Source organism: Thermobia domestica, chromosome 3 (genome assembly GCF_964235325.1).
Source record: "Thermobia domestica chromosome 3, izTheDome1.hap1.1, whole genome shotgun sequence".
NCBI lineage: Eukaryota > Metazoa > Arthropoda > Insecta > Zygentoma > Lepismatidae > Thermobia > Thermobia domestica.
Genome location: NC_137456.1, coordinates 113,442,393 through 113,448,392, shown reverse-complemented (window position 1 = coordinate 113,448,392; position 6,000 = coordinate 113,442,393).

Genomic DNA, 6,000 nt, shown 5'->3' with positions numbered 1-6,000 from the left:
TTTGTTGTTTCGATGGTAGCAGACCTGTGGAGTCGAAATTGACCCCAGGATAGTACTTACGCTATACTTTTTCTGCATTGCATTTTTTTCTGTGGTTTTCTTGATAAGTGTTACGGAGATGTGTGCAGAACTCCGAACTGGCAGATCGTGCACAAGGTGGCTTCTTGCAATTTTCTACAGAATGTTGGATGTTGCATGGGTAAATAACTTTTTTTTACCAACTTTCCAAAGAACAAGAAGGCTTCAGAGACGAGACTTCATGAAGAGTATTGGAATGACTCTCATTCAAGATCACTAAAAGAAGGATCGAATGCGGGACACTTTCTCGTAGCCTTCGGCAATCATTGTTACGACTAACTGAGAACATCAATGAAGACCGTCCGCAAACAGATGCTCCAGCTAAAAGGAGGATATGTGCAAGAAGATGTTCAAGTCGCATACACAAATTTCGTTAAGGGAGCGGAATATTCAATCCAAGATGACCCATCCACGTTTTGGAATTTTATTAAGAGTAAAACAAGGCATTTAAGTGGTAATGTATTGTGTTAAGAGAGTAAAGAGTTAACATGTGATAAAGATATAGTAAACCAATTTGCAATTTACTTTAAATCAGTGCATACAGATGGAGCACCACTGCTGGTTGAAACAGATGATTCGACATTAGTTGAAATGTATGAAAAATTGATATTTTACAAATAGCGATAATAGATGTGGGCGAGATTCGAATGGCAATCAGGAAACTAAAATCAAAGTGTTCGATAGGTATCGATGATGTACCATCATATGTAATAAAAGGTTGTGAAGAGCTTTTCTTATTACCTTTACACATGCTTTTTAACCTAATACTACAAACCAGCACGTTTCCAGCAAAATAGAAACTTACAAAAGTTTGCCCTATTTCTAAGAATAATGACAGTAAGAAAATTCAAAATCATAGGCCAATTTCTATTCTAAGCTCGTTTGCAAAGATATTGGAAAGCATAATTTATAGACTCATTGAAAATCACATTAAACCAGTAATATCGGATTATCAACATAGATTCGTTCCTGGCAGATTCATCGTAACAAACCTCACTGTCTTCACTGATAACCTAGTTGATACATTGGAGAGTAATAATCAAATAGATGTAGTTTATAGAGATATTGCGAAAGCGTTTGATAAGGTAAACCACATGTTGTTAGTGAATAAACTTAAATTTCTCAACTTTCTGATCAGTTAATTGCTCTTATTAAGTCATACTTGATGGACAGAAAATAGGATGTGGTTTAAAATCATGTAGATCATTCGAATACATTCAATTTTCTGGAGTCCCACAAGGATCTAATTTAGGCCTTTACTTTTTATATTCATTAATGACCTTCCTAATTGTATTAAAACATCACATAAACTACTCTATACATATATAAAATTATATAGGAGAATTATAACAGCACAGTACTGTGTCAGTTTCCAGGAAGGTCTAGACAGAGTAAACCCAATTTTTTAAACATAAATACAGATAAATGCAAAACCGTGCCCTTCACTAAGATACGGAATATTGTTAAATTTCAATATAAGATAGATGGTAAACATCTAAAAGGGGAACAAACTGTCAAAGATCTGGATGTAATATATGATAACAAACTATCGTTTGAGCATCATATAAATCAAATTGTAAATGACGCAAACAGGAATCTTGGATTCATTTTTAGAATGGGAAGGGAATTTAATAAGTCGAATGCTTTACTGAAATTATATTTTTCATTTGTTAGATCAAAATTAGAATATGTATCTATTATATGGAACCCCACACGAAGAAAGACTCTAAGAGCTTAAAATAAATTTCTGCGGTTTCTGGTATACAAGAGAATAGGCATCTTCCCCAGATATGAAAATAGTACGAAAATTTTAACACAACCACAGAAGTGTTAAATGGCATGATATTCTTGTACAAAATATTAAATAAGAAATTAAACAGTAAGGATTTCATCTCTGTCTTTCATCTCAGTGTACCCAATGAAAACACACGTCTGAGCAATTGAAATTTCTTTCATTGTACGTAATCTCGAAAAAATACATTAAAACAGTCACCAATGTGGAGGATAGGTGTAGTGTACAACAAACTGAGTAAATATAAAAATATTCTGGATATACACGGTATGAGTCAGGGTAGATTTCGCAAATATATTACAGCTGTTCTATTTAATTTTGATATGAACACTGTAATTGGGTAGAAGTACCTGTTGTGTTCTTCTTAAATAAAATAAAATAAAAAATAAAATCTGACTAGGGTTGGCTAAGAGACAAGAATTGATACTGTTTCGTCTCGACAATAAGTCGTGAAAGTGATATCTCATGTCATAAATTGTACCTGTTTCTATTGGAAGTGCTTTGTCTTGTCTCATCCTTCTGTCTTATCTGGCCTCGCCTCTTGGCCATTCCTAGAACTGACTATACTTTGGGCCCACGTAGTTTAATTATCGTATCATAATCATCGGACTTAAAATTTCAAGAAAATACAAGTAATACTTAATCTTATACTACTTGAAAAGAATTGTAAAGAACTTCACCCTTTTAAAAACGTTAGTATTATAATTTCTGTTCAGCGTAGCCACTAATGATTTTGCCTTTGGTGTGAGCGGTCTCGGATTCGATTTCCAGTGGGGACTCTCCGTACAAAAGGTGTGAAAGCTTTTTCAGACTAGGCATCCTAAATTAGGTTTTACTGGGTGATCCTCATTCACACCAGGTAAATTTCGATATAGTATCTTACATACAGGTCCCAGGCCACTTTCTTTCTTTCCCAATTCTTTCTTCCTTCGCTTTCCCATCATAGTGTCATCGCCGAGTGACGTCATCCCTCATACGTAACAGGTTAACATGGTCATAGATACTAAAAACACAGAAATTTGAATTTTAATTCCTACCTCCTAATGTTTCTATTTGTTAAAGCTTAGCGTATCTCTTCGTAAGTGAGGCTATATCTGACATAGACCTACAATTTAAAGTGGAATTCGAACCAGCCTGGTTGATTTAATACTCTCCCATCGCGAATCGATTGCGGTATCACATGGAACCTAGACATATATTCTAGCTACAACACCAGTGACAGGAACCTATTAAGGAAGAGTTTCAGAAACGAAACGGAAAGCGAAAACTGGGCACGTGCAAAATAAAAGAAAATAACGAATGCTGTTGTAGTCATGCTAAATAAGTAGGATTGTTATCGCCTATTAAATATTTGTAATCATAAACTAGTCTTAAATTAAAGCAAAAATCTTGTCATCATTCAAATTCTCACCATTTTTTTTTATATTTTGTACTCTCTTGGTAATTTTATATTTGTATCTGCTTTAAAAAGTATTACTCAGCGCAATTTAATATCATATTTTTCATGTTTCTCATAGATTTATTCAGTGCGTAGACGTAAGCATATTGTATTATGGTCAAAAAACTATTTATGAGACGAAACGGAAGATTCTTTAAAAGAGCAAAAGAATATGTCAAAGGTTCTTTTAAAGATCGTACCAGGACGAGATATTGAACCTCTGTGAGAAAATTTCACAAAGATTACACAGGACAATAATGTCTTTCTAAGTATTTGAATGACAGTTATATTCTAAAACTGAAAATAATGATTCCTGGATATTATTCAGAAGTGTTTTTCTTTTTAAGACAAGGTAGTATGTGAACCTGTTAAGAACGTCGAGTCAGGAAAGTATTTTGGCAGGAGTAATATACTTTTACCCTTTAATATTTGGGTATAGTACATGATTTTTGGCGATTTTGAGAGATAAAAAGTCGAGGTCATATAATTTGGTAGGATCAGGGTTAAAAGTGAGGGAGTACACGGGAGGACGCTGCACCCCCTTCCGAAAAATCTATGGCATCCCTCCACTTCCTAAAAATACAATGGGCAAAGATAGACACGGGTGACGTCATCCATCTGTTCCCTACCTTTTTAGATCCACTTTTACCCCTGGCAGGATATCTGAGACCAATGTATTTACCTCTTAAGTTTAGGATAGGTGTACACGCTTATATATATGCCACTTTTTCATTTTACCAATTATTCTATCATCACTCACTTGCCTTAACCATCGTCTCCCTTAGCCCAAAATAGGTTATAATCGTGTGATGTTAAAATGAAATATTTTGTTTTTCACGTTATTTTGCAAATAAACTTATCATTGATATTCTTCTTTACGTAGTGCTGTATGATGAATTTCTGAAATACTGTAACTTAATTGAATGGAGATTACTTGAAGCTATAAGTGGTTAAGAATTTAAGGTTCCTTCTCGATGCTGTTTCTACGAATGCGATTACAGGTGCGAGCTCATGTGGTTCAGATCACGCGTTAATATATAAGTTCATTTCCAATAATACTTCAGTGCTTAAATTGAATGCTAAACAAGTATTCGATGTATTAACAAAATAATAGAAAAGCCTATAATCTCGTATGTATTCAAATCACAATGTGATCGAAAGTGAAAAATGAAAGAATAAATAAGAAGAATGCAATTATTTTTTTTCCCGTTACTTCCTATGGCTATGCTCTTTAGGCTAAATGAGACGGATGGTTATGAAATGATTAGTGACAAAGGAGAAAATGAGAGGATCTCTAGGAAATCCACATATACGATGCTGTCCGTCACAAACGCATTGGCCTGGGACCGAACTAGAAACTCCTGGCGCCAGAGGAGAGATCTCTACCACTAAACCGCAATGTCCCCCATAAAAAAGACATAATAGAAACAAAACAGCACATTAAAAAATTGCATAGTTCTTTTATTCCTTTAGAGAATTTTAAAATAACGGTTAATATTTTCTTAATATAACCCAGGTACTTTGAGTTACAATATTGAAAAATAACAGAAATATGTCTATTAGAGCTTCACGTCAAACAAAAAATAAAAATAAAATATCCGCTAAATAACAAGTTGTTCCTCTAAAAAAAATATTGTACAAAGCTGTATTGTATGAAGCCATTAAAAAATTATCAAAGAAACTAACTGTCAAGCTCAATGTTCAATAATTATACAACTGATAGCTCAAGAAATGATTAGCTAGACACCAAATTCAATTCTACGTCAAACCAGTCAGCTCTACATTTTTTTCCTCCAGTTATTTCCAAATCCAGTGCTAGCAGCGGAAAATAAATCAATTTTACAAACTTCAATTCCTCCCCTTACCCCTGTGGCTGACCTATCCCGGGCTGGAGGGGCCCTATCACCCAGTTTTTAGACTGACATAAATAATTGAAGTTATTATTTATATATTTTAAAAAGTTTATATTAAACTTATGATACACCTATCATAGTCTTCGTTCTGGCTGGCCCCCTCAGTTTTTACCTTTTAGATACGCCACTGATCACTTCCCTTCCAAAAAAAGAATTCATTAATATAGATTCAGAGTGTTAATTGAGTGTAGAGATCTTTACTTTTATCCAACAGAATCTTAATGCAATAATGCAAAGTTTGGCAATTTTAGTGTTTATAGTGTTTATGTATGTATTACTATTGAGTACATAGAAGTACGAATGTGAAACAAAACCTAAAATACGAGTGGCGAAGTAATCATTCAAAAAGAAAAGTCTATTATTGAAAAAGACTCATCAAATGTTTCATGTGGAATATAGTGTTTTAATTAAAAAAGTAAAAAAAAAATGAATAAATGTGGCAGAAATATAAGCTCTATAAAAAGGCTATGAAAATAAGACTGAAAGCTTTCGAAATGTGCGTGTGAAGAAGAATGGAGTTAATTATCTGAGCCTAATGGAAGTGTTAGGAACAGTAGAGGGGAAATGACCAATTTTGAGTGTAATTGCAAAAAGAGGAAGAGAATATATCATGAGAGACGTTATTGAAGGTATGGTGAAAGAAAAATTAAAGGGCGGAAGCTCAGTGACTACACTTGATGAAAGATCATGAAAAACAAAATTACTACATTAAGACAAAGAGGTTAACTGGAAATTGAGGTAACTGGAAGCTTATCAATTTGCAATGAATGACCTCCCAA